Source organism: Lithobates pipiens, unplaced genomic scaffold, assembly GCF_037356315.1.
Source record: "Lithobates pipiens isolate NorthernLeopardFrog02 unplaced genomic scaffold, aLitPip1_a1.2 Scaffold_16, whole genome shotgun sequence".
Classification (NCBI taxonomy): Eukaryota; Metazoa; Chordata; class Amphibia; order Anura; family Ranidae; genus Lithobates; species Lithobates pipiens.
In genome coordinates, this window is record NW_027507748.1 from 273,986,788 (window position 1) to 274,004,716 (window position 17,929).

Below are 17,929 nucleotides of genomic sequence, written 5' to 3' on the forward strand. Positions count from 1 at the left end.
AAGGTGAGTGCCCATGCCGTGCAGCCTTCCCTGTGTGCCTGAATAGGAGGAGCGGTGGGGAGACTGCACATAGATAGTGGAATTGATTTTTACATATTAATCCATACAGCCGCTGAATGTCTGCAGGGAGGAGAGGAGGAGAAGTGATCATTCAGCGGTTGCATGAAGGAATATGGAAAAAATCAATTCCACTATCTATGTGCAGTCTCCCCACCGCTCCTCCTATCTAACTTTTTCTGCATCCCCGTTCTCTGCGGCCCCTCCTTGTGCTCCCTGGCTCCGCCCCTCCGTGCGCTCCCTGGCTCCGCCCCTCCGTGCGCTCCCTGGCCCCGCCCCTCCTGCTCTCCAGCCCCCTTTGTGCTCCCTGGCTCCGCCCCTTCTTGTACTCCCTTTCTCCACGCCTCCTGCTCTTCAGCCCCTCCCTTTGCTCCCTGGCTCCGCCCCTCCTGCTCTCCAGCCAATTCTTGTCCTCCCTGGCTCCACCCCCATTTCACCAGCACCCCCTGCTCTCCAATTCTTTCTGCTTCCCCTCTCAAGCTCCCCCCCAGCACTCTCCACCCCCCACCCTTAGCACTATCTGGCCCCCAGCACTCTCCACCCTACACCCCCTGCGGCTCTCTCTTGCCCCCATCACTCTCCACCTTCCACCCCCAGCACTCTCCACCCCCAGCACTCTCTGGCCCCCAGCACTCTCCAGCCCCCACCCCCAGCACTCTCTGGCCCCCAGCACTCTCCAGCCCCCACCCCCAGCACTCTCTGGCCCCCAGCACTCTCTGGCCCCCAGCACTCTCCAGCCCCCACCCCCAGCACTCTCTGGCCCCAGCACTCTCCGCCCCCACCCCCCAGCACGCAATGCCCCCCAGTGCTCCCTGGCCCCCAGCACTCTCCGCCCCCCAACCCCCAGCATTCTCTGGCCCCCAGCACCTTCCAGCCCCCACCCCCCAGCACTCTCTGGTCCCCACCCCCCAGCACTCTCTGGTCCCCACCCCCCAGCACTCTCTGGTCCCCACCCCCCAGCACACTCTGGTCCCCACCCCCCAGCACTCTCTGGTCCCCAGCACTCTCTGGTCCCCAGCACTCTCTGGTCCCCACCCCCAGCACTCTCCGGTCCCCACCCCCCAGCACTCTCCGGTCCCCACCCCCAGCACTCTCCGGTCCCCACCCCCAGCACTCTCCGGTCCCCACCCCCCAGCACTCTCCGGTCCCCACCCCCCAGCACTCTCCGGCCCCCACCCCCCAGCACTCTCCGGCCCCCACCCCCCAGCACTCTCCGGTCCCCACCCCCCAGCACTCTCCGGTCCCCACCCCCCAGCACTCTCCGGTCCCCACCCCCCAGCACTCTCCGGTCCCCACCCCCCAGCACTCTCCGGTCCCCACCCCCCAGCACTCTCCGGTCCCCACCCCCAGCACTCTCCGGTCCCCACCCCCCAGCACTCTCCGGCCCCCACCCCCCAGCACTCTCCGGCCCCCACCCCCCAGAACTCTCCGGTCCCCACCCCCCAGCACTCTCCGGCCCCCACCCCCAGCACTCTCCGGTCCCCACCCCCCAGCACTCTCCGGCCCCCACCCCCAGCACTCTCTGGCCCCCACCCCCCAGCACTCTCTGGCCCCCACCCCCCAGCACTCTCTGGCCCCCACCCCCCAGCACTCTCCGGCCCCCACCCCCCAGCACTCTCCGGCCCCCACCCCCCAGAACTCTCCGGCCCCCACCCCCCAGAACTCTCCGGCCCCCACCCCCAGCACTCTCCGGCCCCCACCCCAGCTATCTCTGGCCCCCACCCCCAGCACTCTCTGGCCCCAGCACTCTCCGCCCCCCAGCACTCTCCGCCCCCCACCCCCCAGCACTCTCCGGCCCCCACCCCAGCTATCTCCGGCCCCCACCCCCAGCACTCTCTGGCCCCAGCACTCTCCGCCCCCCAGCACTCTCCGCCCCCCACCCCCCAGCACTCTCCGGTCCCCACCCCCCAGCACTCTCCGGTCCCTAACCCCCCAGCACTCTCTGGTCCCCACCCCCCAGCACTCTCCGGTCCCCACCCCCCAGCACTCTCCGGTCCCCACCCCCCAGCACTCTCCGGTCCCCACCCCCAGCACTCTCCGGCCCCCACCCCCAGCACTCTCTGGCCCCAGCACTCTCCGCCCCCCACCCCCCAGCACTCTCTGCCCCCCACCCCCCAGTACTCCCTGGTCCCAGCACTCTCCGTTCCTCACCCCCCAGCATTCTCTGGCCCCCAGCACTCGCCGGTCCCCACCCCCCAGCACTCGCCGGTCCCCACCCCCCAGCACTCGCCGGTCCCCACCCCCCAGCACTCGCCGGTCCCCACCCCCCAGCACTCAATGGTCCCCACCCCCCAGCACTCAATGGTCCCCACCCCCCAGCACTCTCCGGTCCCCACCCCCCAGCACTCTCCGGTCCCCACCCCCCAGCACTCTACAGCTCCTCCCTGCTCTTTTCCCCCCCAGGGACTGCAGACAGGGACAGATCTCTAGATCTCTCTCTCCCCCTTTCCCTCACCCTCTCTTTCTCACCTCCCCCCCTCTCTCTCTTACCCCTCTATCCCCCTCTCTCTTACCCCCTCTCTCCCTCCCCCCTCTCTCTCTCTCACCACACTCCTCTCTCTTACCCCTTCCCACCCCTTTCTCTCTCCCTTCCCTTCTCTCCATTCCCTCCCTTCTCTCCCTTCCCTCCCTCTCTCCTTCTCTCTCCCTTCTCTCCCTTCTCTCCCTTCCCTCCCCTCCCTCGCTCTCTCCCTTCCCCCCTCTCTCCCTTCCCCCCTCTCTCCCTTCCCCCCCTCTCTCCCTTCCCTCTATCCCCCCTTCCTTCCCTTCCTCTCTCCCCTCCTCCCTCTCTCCGTTCCCTCTATCCCCCTTCCCTTCCTCCCTCCCTCTCTCCCTCCCTCCCTCTCTCCCTTTCTCCTCTCTCCCTTCCTCCCTCTCTCCCTTGCTTCCCTCTCTCCCTTGCTTCCCTCTCTCCCTCCGCTTCCCTCCCTCTCTCCTCCCTCTCCCTTCCTCTCTCCCCCTCCCTTCCTCTCTCCCCCTCCCTTCCCTCCTTCTCTTCTCCCTTGCTTCCCTCTCTATCTCACTTCCTTCCCTCTCTATCTCACTTCCTTCCCTCTCTATCTCACTTCCTTCCCTCCCTCTCTATCTCACTTCCTTCCCTCTCTATCTCACTTCCTTCCCTCTCTATCTCACTTCCTTCCCTCTCTATCTCACTTCCTTCCCTCCCTCTCTGCCTTCCTTGCTTCCCTCTTTCCCTTCCTTCCTTTCCTCTCTCTCCCTTCCTTCCCTCACTCCCCTCCCTTCCTTCCCTCTCTCTCCATTCCCTCTCTCTCCCCTCCCTTCCTTCCCTCCCTCTCTCCCCTCCCTCCCTTCCCTCCCTCTCTCCCCTCCCTTCCTTCCCTCTCTCCCCTCCCTCCCTTCCTTCCCTCTCTCCCATACCTTCCTTCCCTCCCTCTCTATCTCCCTCCCTTCCTTACCTCCCTCTCTCCCCTCCCTTCCTTCCCTCCCTCCCTCCCCTCCCTTCCCTCTCTCCCTCCCTCTCTCCCCTCCCTCCCCTCCCTCCCCTCCCTCTCTCCCTTCCCTCCCTCTCTCCCCTCCCCTCCCTCTCTCCCCTCCCTTCCCTTCCTCTCTCCCCTCCCTCCCTCTCTCCCCTCCCTCCCTCTCTCCCCTCCCTCCCCTTCCTCTCTCCCCTCCCTCCCTCTCTCCCCTCCCTCCCTCTCTCCCCTCCCTCCCTTTTTCCCCTCCCTTCCCTTCCTCTCTTCTCCCTTCCTTCTCTCTCTTCTCCCTTCCTTCCCTCCCTCTCTCCTTCCCTCTCTCCTGCCTTCCTTCCCTCTCTCCCTTCCTTCCCTCTCTCTCTTCCTTCCTCTTCCTTCCCCCTTCCTTCCCCCTTCCTTCCCCCTTCCTTCCCTCTCCTCCCCCTCTCCCTCTCCTCCCTCTCTCTCCCCCACCCCTCCTCTCCTCTTTCCACCTCTCTCTCCCCCTTTTGTGCACCCTTTATCTACCCCTCTCTCACCCCCCTCTCTGCCTCCCTCTCGGTCACCCACTCTCCCTCTTCCTTCCCTCCCTCTCTCCTTCCCTCTCTCCTCCCTTCCTTCCCTCCCTCTCTCCTTCCCTCTCTTCTGCCTTCCTTCCCTCTCTCCCTCTCTTCCTTCCCCCTTCCTTCCCCCTTCCTTCCCCCTTCCTTCCCCCTTCCTTCCCTCTTCCTTCCCTCTCCTCCCCTCCCTCTCTCCTCCCTCTCTCCCTCTCCTCCTCTCCTCTTTCCACCTCTCTCTCCCCCTTTTGTGCACCCTTTATCTACCCCTCTCTCACCCCCTCTCTGCCTCCCTCTCGGTCACCCACTCTCCCTCTTACTCACAATGTCTTTCTCCCCTCCCCCTCTCTATCTTTCCCTCCCCCTATCTCTCACAATCTCTCGCTCCCCCTCCCCTCTCTCACCCCTCCTCTCTGTCTCCCTTCCCCTCTCTTGCTCCCCCTGCACTGTGCTGGGATCCCCCCACTCTACTTCCTCTGCGGATGTGGAATGGCTCAGTGACAACCCCTCCCCATTCTCCCAAGACACAGGAAATTCTTAGAGGGGTTGCCACCTTGGTGGGCCCCAGATGTGCCCTGGAAGTGGTGCAGATGAACTGTTTGCTAGATCGGTGCATCTTTTTGCAGCCATTTTTATTGCTTGAATTTTTTTCCCATTATGGGCGTGATTGGGGCCTCATGTGTAAGTTTCGCCTAAGGCCTCACAAATCCTAGAGCCGCCTTTGCTGGCCGCACAATCACAGTTCTTCCACGCTTAGAGGAAAAGAAACAGGGTCTTCTATCATATAAAGAGTCCCTGGTGGCTCAAGGAGCCGCCATTCCGGTTCCAACCGAGGAAAGATTTCGAGGGGTTTACTCCCCCATTTTTATGGTCCTCAAAAAGAATGGCTCTTGGAGACCAGTCATCGACTTGACACATCTGAACTCCTTCATCAAGAAGGAAAAATTCAAAATGGAGTCTCTACTAACAATACGTCAGGCTATTCAACCAGGCAAATAGATCTCAAAGACGCCTATTTCCACGTATCAATTGCAAAAGAATACCAGAAGTTTCTCAGGTTACTAAAGTTATGTTGAAAAGTTCATTGTTTCTTAAGTAAGTGTTTGGCTCCCTCTAGTGACTGCTGAAACTTTATCAGGATCTTTTCTTCATTTAAAGTACAAAAAGTACAAATACTGCAGCTGCTGACTTTTAACAATCGGACACTTACCTATCTCAGGGTTCAGCGTTGCGGGAGATCGAAGCCCCACTCATCCCCCCTTCCGCTTGGCTGCGCTGGTATTTTAACTGTGGGCAGCCACAGCCGGGCACCCACTGCTCATGCACGAGCCGCGCCGTGGCTGGCCGCGCAATCATCTAAAACCTGTCACATGTCCTAGATGATTGACAAGAGGTAGGGGAGAGAGGCAATCTCCCTTCCTGCACAGAGGGAAGTGATATCAGGAGCCCAGGCGCCGAAGAAGGCAGACTACAAGGGACCCCCTAGCAAGGGGCATTTAGCGGCGAGTAAAAAAACCTTTTTTTTTTTTTAAGAACAGTAATCATTTTTTTGGGGGGTGAAACTCCACTTTAAGAAGCAAACAGTTATGCATTGTGGCGTGGCAGCACCATCTTCACTAACGAGGAAGTGACTCATGTTGTTAAATCAGTCTGGGAACTACAGGACCACAATGCCAAGTCACAGATCCACAATGCCAAGTCACAGAACAGCCTGCTGGGTAAACAGATAAAAGGACAGGCGTAGCCTGCTTTCGGTCTCTCTGGACCCCATTCAACAACCAGCAGGAGGTCTGTGTGTGTGACCTGGGCTGAGAGACTGTGGCCTACAGCGGAGAGCGGATTGCCCGACCCAGAGGGATCCTTGTGAACAGCCCTGCTAATCGAGCAGAAGGATTGGCCTGCGCTTCAGAGCATTTGAAGCCATCTGCCTGCCAGCACACCGGGAGGAGCAGCTAAACTAACGGAGACACCTGCAGGAGGTTCCGGATGCAGTCTACAGCCAGCTGGGATCCATAGTGGTGAGAAGGCACCTGCCTAGCCAAGTAGTGACTGCTATATTGCTAAGTGAGTTGCTTCCATACAGCCTGCCGCTGAGACCTGTAGTTTCACGGCTGTGGAACTGCTGCACCTGAGCATCTTACTATCAGACTTTGGAGTTTTGTCTTTCTCCCCTGCGCTGCAAGATCAGTACTTTATTACTCATACATAAAAGGAATCACTAGTGGGAATAGTTTCTTCAACTAAGGAATCCATAGCATAAGATTCTACAGTTATTGCTATTTCTCTGTTTCTTGTGGATTACAATTAATCACACAACTCAACACTGCAGTATACAATAAGCTAGCAAAGACAAAACTGGAACTTTAGGAACATTCACCGATTCAATCCTTTGACAAAGCTTTACTGCTCTACACTGGAGAATTGCTCTGAACTGCAATCTAGGGGGATGAACTATAGTTAGAACTTGCATGTTATTATTGTATTCACTGTTTGTGCAATTTCTGTGTGCATTGGTCTGTGTGCTGAGGCCTTAGTGGGAAGGTATTCAATACATGTGTTAAAAGTATTGAGGATGAATCTCCCTGTGCACCTGTTCACATATTACCAATATAAGCTTGTTACTGGGTACAAGTGTAGGATATTATTGCATTGAACAAATACCTCCTGCCAATCATAACGTGTGTTTATTTATCTGTTACTCACACCATTTCCTTGTATTATTCTTTACCATAGTAAACATTTATAGGTGGTTCATTGATATTGTGTGTGAGTCTCTATATCCAGTTTATGAAGTGATGCTACCCAGGGCCTCGATAAATATACTTCATGGTTTATCATTATTGTGTTTTATCTCTGTTGCTGGGTTCTACACCAATATTAGAAAGCAGGTGTGCCGGAGGGATTGAGACCATTCTTGGGGTTGAGAGGCAGAGTACAGAACCAAATATACATGACTGTTGTATAACAGATGTGCTGTGCTTCCATACTGCCTGACCATTGTTAGCTACAGCCCCTTTACCATTTTCCCATTAATAGAGACCACACCAGGTTGGAGTAAACTTTGGCCGTAGCAGCCCCTTTATTAAACCATAAATGTAAATGAACATAACCATCAACATCTGATATTTGCATTGGTCTTTGCATGCACTTCTCATACCATCTGTTTAATAATAGTAATGCACTGCGGTACCTTTTAAATCAGATAATAGGCCTCTCGCCGACATACTGGCTCGGAGACGACCAACTGACCGCAGTGCACCCGTTAACCAAATTCCAGTTAAACCACCGTTAGCTGGAATACCACCATCGGGAACCATACCACCATGGGTCCCGGACTCTCCATTTTCCGAGGTTTCTTCATTCACCTGCAAAGACCAACACCCGCCAGCTGCCACGACAACCTGAGACAAACCAATCTGTAAGAAAAAAGAAGACAAATTTATCCAAGAAAGCAAAACAGGGAGGGTGGGAGGGAAGCTTTCTCCTGCACGCTGACTGATGCCTGGGGGAGGAGCCAGCTCTTTTTTACTCTCCTATCCCCTCCTCCCCAGTCTCCTCCAATCATGCGAGCCCTCGCACTTCTGGCACCCTGTTAACCCAGTCATGCCCAGCCCTACGCTATTTCTTCATTTTATTTCTTTTCGCTCCGGGCTTTCCTTGACTGTTGTATAACAGATGTGCTGTGCTTCCATACTGCCTGACCATTGTTAGCTACAGCCCCTTTACCATTTTCCCATTAATAGAGACCACACCAGGTTGGAGTAAACTTTGGCCGTAGCAGCCCCTTTATTAAACCATAAATGTAAATGAACATAACCATCAACATCTGATATTTGCATTGGTCTTTGCATGCACTTCTCATACCATCTGTTTAATAATAGTAATGCACTGCGGTACCTTTTAAATCAGATAATAGGCCTCTCGCCGACATACTGGCTCGGAGACGACCAACTGACCGCAGTGCACCCGTTAACCAAATTCCAGTTAAACCACCGTTAGCTGGAATACCACCATGGGGAACCATACCACCATGGGTCCCGGACTCTCCATTTTCCGAGGTTTCTTCATTCACCTGCAAAGACTAACACCCGCCACAGCGCACAAGGGAAAAACCTTACCCTTGGGCGCCCCTCCAACCCCAACCACCTCTACATGCTGCTGTAAAACCCTGAGCTCCCATATGGAACCCCCAGCACAAGAGTTACTCCGTCACCCTGACCGCACCTCTAGCTGCCCACCGACCAACCTCGCCAGTCCAAACCCAGCATCTGCTGACCTCCCCAGGAAACCCCTATGACGCTATGCTCATACCCTCCACCGACCAGTCCATCACCAAATAGATGAGCCGGCAATGTTAGGCCCACCGCCAGTGGCCCCCAAGACAGCCCTGCGGAGGTGCCCGAAACCACCTTCATAACCCTCGGCCTGTTCCAAATAGACTGCGAGCGCCCCTGGTTGCTGCCGCCCCGCGACACACAGTACCCAGCGCCCCCCCCCCTTTTAGTCACACCAAGCTACCCACATATTGACAACCCACCACCACAAAAACCTACCTGTTTGTTAATTAATGTTTTTTTTTTTTTTTCTTGCCACCTGACACCCGTAATTCGATAGCCAAAACTGCCTTGAAATCTGGACCTGGCACAACCATCCCGACGTGGCAACAGAGACCCCCCCACGCCTGCGGGCTCACCGTTCACATTTGCGCCCCAACTGGGCGTTGCCCCCTCCTAAACCTCTCAGGAGGGCTAACCCAAGCGCCGACCCCATGTGCCCGAACGGAAACGCCAGTGAGAAACCTTCCCTCTGGAACAAGGAAACTTCTTTACCGATAAAACCCACCAAACCCACTGAGCTAAATTTTAATAAACAAAGAATACATAAATGCACTCCGGAAACTCTAAAACTGCACAGTGTGGTCCGTGTACGGGCGCAACGAGAGGATAGATACCCATTCAGCGCTGATCTGGTAATGAGGTCCCAGCAGTCCTGCGAATTTGTAGAAAAAACACACAAAACCACCGCCTCATGGTCCGCAACCCCCAGCGCAAAACCAGCGACCCCCCCTTTGGCCCCACCGTGCCCACGCTGCACGAAGCAACAACGACAGGCATGCCTGCCCAAAACCCCGCAAGGATGAAGCAAAGGTCCTTGCCTTATCGCCTTTATGGCCCGCCTGACCCAACCTCCAGGGATCCCCACCCCGGCAGGCGGGACACAGAAAAACCACTTGGTTGTAAAGTCGCCATAACCCCATTACCGAGCTCCCACATGACCAAAAAACAAAGCTGAAACCATGACACTCCCACCCCCGAGATGTGGACAGCACCCCTAACTGAGGACTACAAATCTCTCAATCCTAAAGGACAGAACAGCCCGACCCCCAGCCGAAATTAGACTGCAAACGTCTGGTAACCCACACCACCCATGTGACGTCTCCATTGAAGCACCCGACAGAACCCCAACATACTCACCCCATCCTCCAGAGCCAGCACCACTGGAAACCATACCGTTGATATGCATTATGTATCCCACCGGCGTACTTCCGAATGCAGATGGAACCCCCCGTCCACTGGCCCAAGGAGAAAGCCTAACCGCCTGTCCTTCCGGTAGCACACCCATACTTGCATGTCCGGCATCACCCTTACCCAAGAACAGACCATACCTAACCACTGAAACCACCTCGCCTAATGCCCTAATATCTATGCAACGCCCCATATCCGTGCTTGTAACAAACAACCACTCACCAAATACTCACCGATGCCCCGCTGTCACCCTTGCGACCGTAAAATTCACCACTTACATACTTACCAAATACTTACCGTACACCACCATGCCACCAACGCGATAGTAAAATTAACCAGTCACGTACTCACCAGACACTTGATACCCCAAGGTCACCACCATAATGTCAGGAAAGGACCCCCATCCTCCGATGGGCCCAACCAACATATCCAACACCGAGTAAGGGACACCCATACCTTCGATGGGCCCCCACCCACAGAATTCCAGCGTAAGGAGGGGCCACCCATAATTCCGATGGGCCCCAACCACATTTCTCCACCATTAGGAAAGGCCACCCACGACTCCGATGGGCCCCACCCAAGAATTTTTTTATTTTTTTTTTTTTTTTTTGAAGGGACACCCATACCTCCAATGGGCCCCACCAACATTTCCCCAGTGAGGAAGTGACACCCGCCCACCGATGGGCCCCCACCAACAGTTGTGCACGGCAGGAAGGGACAAATCCCTCCGATGGGCTCCAACCAACCGCTACCCCACCATCTGGAAGGGACAACCATACCTCCGAGGGGCCCAGCCCCCCCGACATCCACCGCTACTAAGGTACACCCATACCCCCAAAGGGCCTCGACCCACAATCGTCCACCGGTAGGAAAGGACCCCCATCCTCAAATAGGCCCGACCCAGTGCAGAAGGGACCCACGTACCTCCGATGTGTCCAACCTACCCCCTTCCTAAACTCAGAAGGGGCACCCATACCCCGCTGGGCCCCCCCCTAAGTCCCCAACGTAATAAGGAAAGACCAAATCCATGCCACCAATGGGCCCCAACCCCCCCCATCCTGTACCAAGCAGGAAGGGGCCCCCACACCTCAGACTTGCCCCCAATCCACCGGTTTATGACCGTTGGAACGGAAACCCCCACTCCTAAAATCAGCCACACCCACTACTTTCCCCAGTTAGGAAGGGCCCCCCCAACTCGGATGCGCCCAACCCACCGTGGCATTTCCCAGATAGGAAAGGACCCCATTTGTACCAATAGGATCGGGCCACCCCACCTCAGATGGGTCCAGCCCCACCTATTGTCCATGGGTCCCCTCACCCCGTCTAGATGCCCACTGTTATCAATCACCGACCCACCCCAGCCAGGAAGGGGCACCCAATTCAGATGGGCACAAACCCCCCGCCTCTACCGAGGCAGAAAGGGGCAAATAAACCCCCTCAGGGCCCCACTCGCTACTGTCCCCCAGGCATGGCGATACCTCCATACCCCCGAGGGGGCCGGCCCTCCAGCCCTTCCCATGTGGACCCCCGCCCCGGGGTAAAACTCCCACCTAATCGCTAAAGCCAGCACCGAAGAGGGAAAATCCTGCAAGCGCCCACTGTACCGCCGCATTCCCACATCGTGTTCCCCGTACCTCAGCTGTCTATGCCCCACGTCCAAAGCCTCCAGGCACTCCGTGCCCCAGCCCCCACCTTCCACAGGTGACCCTAGAACCCCAAGTAAGGCGCGCTTCGTGGGGCCCTCACCAGCACCCACCCTGCCTCGTAGGTCAGAGGCAGATAAAAAACCCCCAGCCACCTGAGCACTAGCCGCCTCCAGCCCCGCGCACCCCCCTACATAACCAGGCTACCGATGGGCCCCCCAGCCCTCTACCCGGAAACCCCCATGCTCCCATATCCACCCTGGCTTGTGCGCGAATGTGGGCCAAAAGCACCCAGGGAAAACCCCCACGCAAACCCGACCGCGTGTCCAGCCCCTTATGCCGCGGCCTGGGCCCCCCCTATACCGATCCCCTCCGCTAACACACAGTCCGCCAAAAATTAAAAAAGTGTGAAAGGCATCACCCAGCAGCCTGGTGCGAGTCCCACCAGCCGAAGGTCCCGCCGATCTTCTCCGGGGCTCTACCTCCTCTTCTGACACCGACCATGCATCTCCCTCGAAAGTTGCTCCAACTGTCCGTCCCCCAGCGATCCGCAGCCCTCCTGGGGAAGCCTCCCAGGATGCCGAGCATCCGCGCGGCCGTTGCCTCCGCCTCCTCGCGCCGTAACTCCATCGCTGGGCCTGGGCATGGCTGAGTGGGGGGGGGGCACCCCTGTCCCCCATCAGTCGCAACCACTGATCAGTGCGTTGCAAGCCACCGGCCAGGCAGCGCAGGCCCGATGTCCGCTGCAGTAGTCATCAGTCCAGTAAGTCTGTGGGTGCCGAGCTCCGCCCCCCTGCCGACTCACTGCCAGGGGGGGTTGAGGGAGCCCGCGCGTTCCTCTCGCCGCAGTGTGGGGGGGGGACCCCCATCCTCAAATAGGCCCGACCCAGTGCAGAAGGGACCCACGTACCTCCGATCAGTGCGTTGCAAGCCACCGGCCGGGCAGTGCAGGCCCGATGTCCGCTGCAGTAGTCATCAGTCCAGTAAGTCTGTTGGTGCCGAGCTCCGCCCCCCTGCTGACTCACTGCCAGGGGGGGTTGAGGGAGCCCGCGCGTTCCTCTCGCCGCAGTGGGGGGGGGGCGCAAAAACTGCCCAGGTCCCCCGATCGCCCGCCTACCACTGGACGGTGTGGGGGGGGGGGCTGTGCACCCGAGGCGGCCTCCGGAGAGCGAACGGCCGCCGGCCATGGTCTCCACCAAAGCCCCGCCACCCCGCCAGCGGCGTACCACACGTGCTCCTGTAAGATCGGGACCGGGTGCCGCCACCGCCGCTCACCCCACCGTCCCCGGAGGCCCCCCATCGCCGAGTGCCGTTGGGGGGGGGGGGTTAGGATCCCCCATCCATGTGCACCGCGGGCAGCACCCTTCCGCCGTTGTCCCTGGGAAAAGTCCTGTGAGAGGGGCTCCAGCGGCACTGGTCTGCCAGCACGCGGGGACTCCTGCACATGCCGCCTACCGTTCCGCCGCCATCCAGCCCTCCGTGCCGACGATCCCGACCGAGCAAGGCTCCTCCAAGCTTTCTCCTGCACGCTGACTGATGCCTGGGGGAGGAGCCAGCTCCTTTTTACTCTCCTATCCCCTCCTCCCCAGTCTCCTCCAATCATGCGAGCCCTCGCACTTCTGGCACCCTGTTAACCCAGTCATGCCCAGCCCTACGCTATTTCTTCATTTTATTTCTTTTCGCTCCGGGCTTTCCTTTAAGTGGCTCCTTCAGGGGTAGGCTACACGTGGGGGCTCGTCTGGGATTTCTGCTACTCTGCAATCAACTCCCCTAGAGGGCACATCTATAATCACCAGAATGGACCCCGCCACTGCGATTTAGTGGTGCGCAGAACAAGGCACCTGCTCAGAAGCGAACATGGTGATCGAGTTCCCCGGGGAGGCCTGGGCTGAGGAAAAAATCAGTCAAGCCGTGAAGATGCTATCCCCAGACAGGAAGGTGTGGGTGATTGCTGTCAAAACAGACCATGGGACCCCATGCACCTATGCACTGTTAGAATGGAAGCAAGGAGTTCCTAAAAATTTCAGAGGCGTCAGTGTGCAGTTGACTGACAAGACTGAACTTTGCATAATTCAGCTGAAAGTTCCAGATGAGGGCCCAACAAGCTCCATCCAAGCAAAGGGGGTTGAAGAAGTAGCCCCCTCCACGGCACCCCTGGCTATGATCTGGCCAGAGTTCTTTACAGCCATGGGAGACTTTGTATCCAAATGCCAGAAGGGCAATTCAGTCTGTTCTGGGCCTGACTATTGAAAGCTATGATTCTACTAACGGAGACACCTGCAGGAGGTTCTGGACGGAGTCTACAGCCAGCTGAGATCCATAGTGGTGAGAAGGCACCTGCCTATCCAAGTAGTGACTGCAATATTGCTAAGTGAGTTTCTTCCATACAGACTGCCGCTGAGACCTGTAGTTCCACGGCTGTGGAACTACTGCCCCTGAGTATCTTACAATAAGACTTTGAGGTTTTGCCTTTCTCCTGCAAGGTCTGTACTTTATTACTCATACATAAAAGGAATCACTAGTGGGAATAGTTTCTTCAGCTAAGGAATCTATAGCATCATATTCTACAGTTATTGCTATTTTTCTGTTACTTGTGGATTACAATTAATCACACAACTCAATATTGCAGTATAAAATAAGCTAGCGAAGACAAAACTGGAACTTGAGGAACATTCACCCCTTTAACCACTTGCCGACCGCCGCACGACGATATACGTCGGCAGAATGGCACGGGCAGGCATATGGGCGTATATATAAGTCCCTGCCTGCCCGCGGGTGGGGGGCCCGATCGGGGCCCCCCCCCGGTGCCTGCGGCGGTCGGTATTCCTTCGAGAGCGATCCGGGATGAGGGGGCGGCCATTCATTCATGGCCACCCCCTCGCGATCGCTCCCGACGAATAGAAATCCCCCGTGACATCACTTCCTCTACTGTAATGTAAACACAGGAGAGGAAGTGATGTATTCTCTCCTCCGTGTCGGTATTTTTCGTTCCGACACGGAGGAGAGCGGATCGGTGAGTTGCACCAACACTCTACACACACAGTAGAACATGCCAGGCACACTCACACCCCCCCTTTACCCCCCGATCACCCTCCCAATTACCCCTGCCCCCCAGTCACAGTGACACCAATGTCATTTTTTTTTTTTTTTTTTTTTGCATTGGTGTCATTTGTGACTGTAATAACTGTTAGGGCAGTTAGAGTTAGCCCCCTTTAGTTCTAATGTACCCCCCTAACCCCCCCAATAAAGGTTTAACCCCGTGATCACCCCCCGTCGCCAGTGTCACTAAGGCTGGGTTCACATTGCAGCGGTTTATGAGAACGAATGTGATTCGCACCGCACTGCAGTGCAAATCACATCCGATCTCTGTGCGATTCGAGTTCAGCCATTCGCCGCACCCGCCGCACCCGCCGCACCCGCCGCAAATTCGCACGGGACCCTTTTTTTGGCCCGCAGCAGAATCGGATCGCATGGGTGTTCACACCATGCGATCCGAGTTTGCAGATCGCACTGCGATATGCGAACTGATCTGGGGGTGTCAGTAACATTTCACTGACACTCCCAGCAGTTCGCATAGGGCAGTGTGAACTGCCGCCGAGAGGCATGCGATGCGGGAACCCGCCGCGGATTCGCGGCGTTTCCGCATCGCTCCAGTGTGAACCCAGCCTAATAAGCGATCATTTTTCTGATCGCCGTATTAGTGTCACAGGTGACGCTAGTTAGGCAGGTAGGTATTTAGGTTCGCCGCAGCTTTTTATAGCGCCAGGGACCCCCATATACTACCGCATAAAGCCCCCTGATTGCCCCCTAGTTAACCCTTTCACCTGTGATCACCATATAACTGTTACAGGTGACGCTGGTTGGTTAGTTATTTTTTTATAGTTTCAGGGCACCCGCCATTTATTACCTAATAAAGGTTTAACCCCCTGATCACCCGGCGGGTGTCATTTGTGACTAATAACTGTTAGGGCAGTTAGGGTTAGCCCCCTTTAGTTCTAAGGTACCCCCCTAACCCCCCCAATAAAGGTTTAACCCCGTGATCACCCCCCGTCGCCAGTGTCACTAAGGCTGGGTTCACATTGCAGCGGTTTATGAGAACGGATGTGATTCGCACCGCACTGCAGTGCAAATCACATCCGATCTCTGTGCGATTCGAGTTCAGCCATTCGCCACACCCGCCGCACCCGCCGCACCCGCCGCAAATTCGCACGGGACCCTTTTTTTGGCCCGCAGCAGAATCTGATCGCATGGGTGTTCACACCATGCGATCCGAGTTTGCAGATCGCACTGCGATATGCGAACTGATCTGGGGGTGTCAGTAACATTTCACTGACACTCCCAGCAGTTCGCATAGGGCAGTGTGAACTGCCGCCGGGAGGCATGCGATGCGGGAACCCGCCGCGCATTCGTGGCGTTCCCGCATCGCTCCAGTGTGAACCCAGCCTAATAAGCGATCGTTTTTCTGATCGCTGTATTAGTGTCACAGGTGACGCTAGTTAGGCAGGTAGGTATTTAGGTTCGCCGCAGCTTTTTATAGCGCCAGGGACCCCCATATACTACCGCATAAAGCCCCCTGATTGCCCCCTAGTTAACCCTTTCACCAGTGATCACCATATAACTGTTACAGGTGACGCTGGTTGGTTAGTTATTTTTTTATAGTTTCAGGGCACCCGCCATTTATTACCTAGTCTCACTAGTGTACCCCTAAATTTAGGGGTGTCTACTTTCCAAAATGGGGTCATTTGGGGGGGGTTTGTGCCATCTTGGCATTTTATGGCCTTCAAAACTGTAACGCCCTTAGAAAGCCTGAAGGCGGTGCTTGGTTTTCGGGGCCCCGTACGCGGCTAGGCTCCCAAAAAGTCCCACATATGTGGTATCCCCGTACTCAGGAGAAGCAGCAGAATTTATTTTGGGGTGTCATTTCACATATGCCCATGGCATGCGTGAGCAATATATCATTTAGTGACAACTTTGTGAAAAAAAAAATAAAAGTTTGTAATTTTCCCGCAACTTGTGGCAAAATATGAAATATTCCATGGACTCAACATGCCTCTCAGCAAATAGCTTGGGGTGTCTACTTTCTAAAATGGGGTCATTTGTGGGGGTTTTGTGCCATCTTGGCATTTTATGGCCTTCAAAACTGTAATAGGTAGTGAGAAGTGAACTCAAAAATTTACGCCCTTAGAAAGCCTGAAGGCGGTGCTTGGTTTTCGGGGCCCCGTACGCGGCTAGGCTCCCAAAAAGTCCCACATATGTGGTATCCCCGTACTCAGGAGAAGCAGCAGAATTTATTTTGGGGTGTCATTTCACATATGCCCATGGCATGCATGAGCAATATATCATTTAGTGACAACTTTGTGAATAAAAAAAAAAAAAAAAAAAAGTTTGTAATTTTCCCGCAACTTGTGGCAAAATATAAAATATTCCATGAACTCAACATGCCTCTCAGCAAATAGCTTTGGGTGTCTACTTTCTAAAATGGGGTCATTTGTGGGGGTTTTGTGCCATCTTGGCATTTTATGGCCTTCAAAACTGTAATAGGTAGTGAGAAGTGAACTCAAAAATTTACGCCCTTAGAAAGCCTGAAGGCGGTGCTTGGTTTTCGGGGCCCCGTACGCGGCTAGACTCCCAAAAAGTCCCACATATGTGGTATCCCCGTACTCAGGAGAAGCAGCAGAATTTATTTTGGGGTGTCATTTCACATACGCCCATAGCATGTGTGAGCAATATATCATTTAGTGACAACTTTGTGTAAAAAAAAAAAAATATTTTTTTTTTTGTCATTATTCAATCGCTTGAGGCAAAAAAATAAAATATTCAATGGGCTCAACATGCCTCTTATCAATTTCCTTAGGGGGTCTACTTTCCAAAATGGGGTCATTTGGGGGGGTTTTGTACTGCCCTGCCATTTTAGCACCTCAAGAAATGAGATAGGCAGTCGTAAACTAAAAGCTGCGTAAATTCCAGAAAACGTACCTTAGTTTGTAGATGTGACAACTTTTGCGCAAACCAATAAATATACAATTATTGACTTTTTTTTTACCAAAGACATGTGGCTGAATACATTTTGGCCTAAATGTATGACTAAAATTGAGTTTATTGGATTTTTCTAATAAAAAAAAGTAGAAAATATCATTTTTTTTCAAAATTTGCGGTCTTTTTACGTTTATATCGCAAAAAATAAAAATCGCAGAGGCAATCAAATACCATCAAAAGAAAGCTCTATTTGTGGGAAGAAAAGGACGCAAATTTTGTTTGGGTACAACATTGCATGACCGCGCAATTACCAGTTAAAGCAGCGCAGTGCCAAAGTGTAAAAAGACCTCTGGTCATTTACCAGCAAAATGGTCCGGTCTGAAAGTGGTTAATCCTTTGACAAAGCTCCTGCTCTACACTGGAGAATTGCTCTGAACTGCAATCTAGGGGGAGCCATTTGGTGAACTATAGTTAGAACTTGCATGGTATTATTGTATTCACTTAATTAAAAAATATGCTGCTCTGTGAAAAAGTGAAATTAACATATAATAGTGTATATGGTCCTGCCTTAAATGGTGATGACTATATAGTCCTTAATAAACTATGCAATACTTGATGTACCAACACTAACAGCATATAACTGTATCCAAACATCCAAATATGTGCGCACAAATTACAGTAATTGGAATGATGAAAAACCCTACTAGAACAGTCCACACTATACTGTTTGGAATGAAGAAAAGTTCAACAATTAAGCG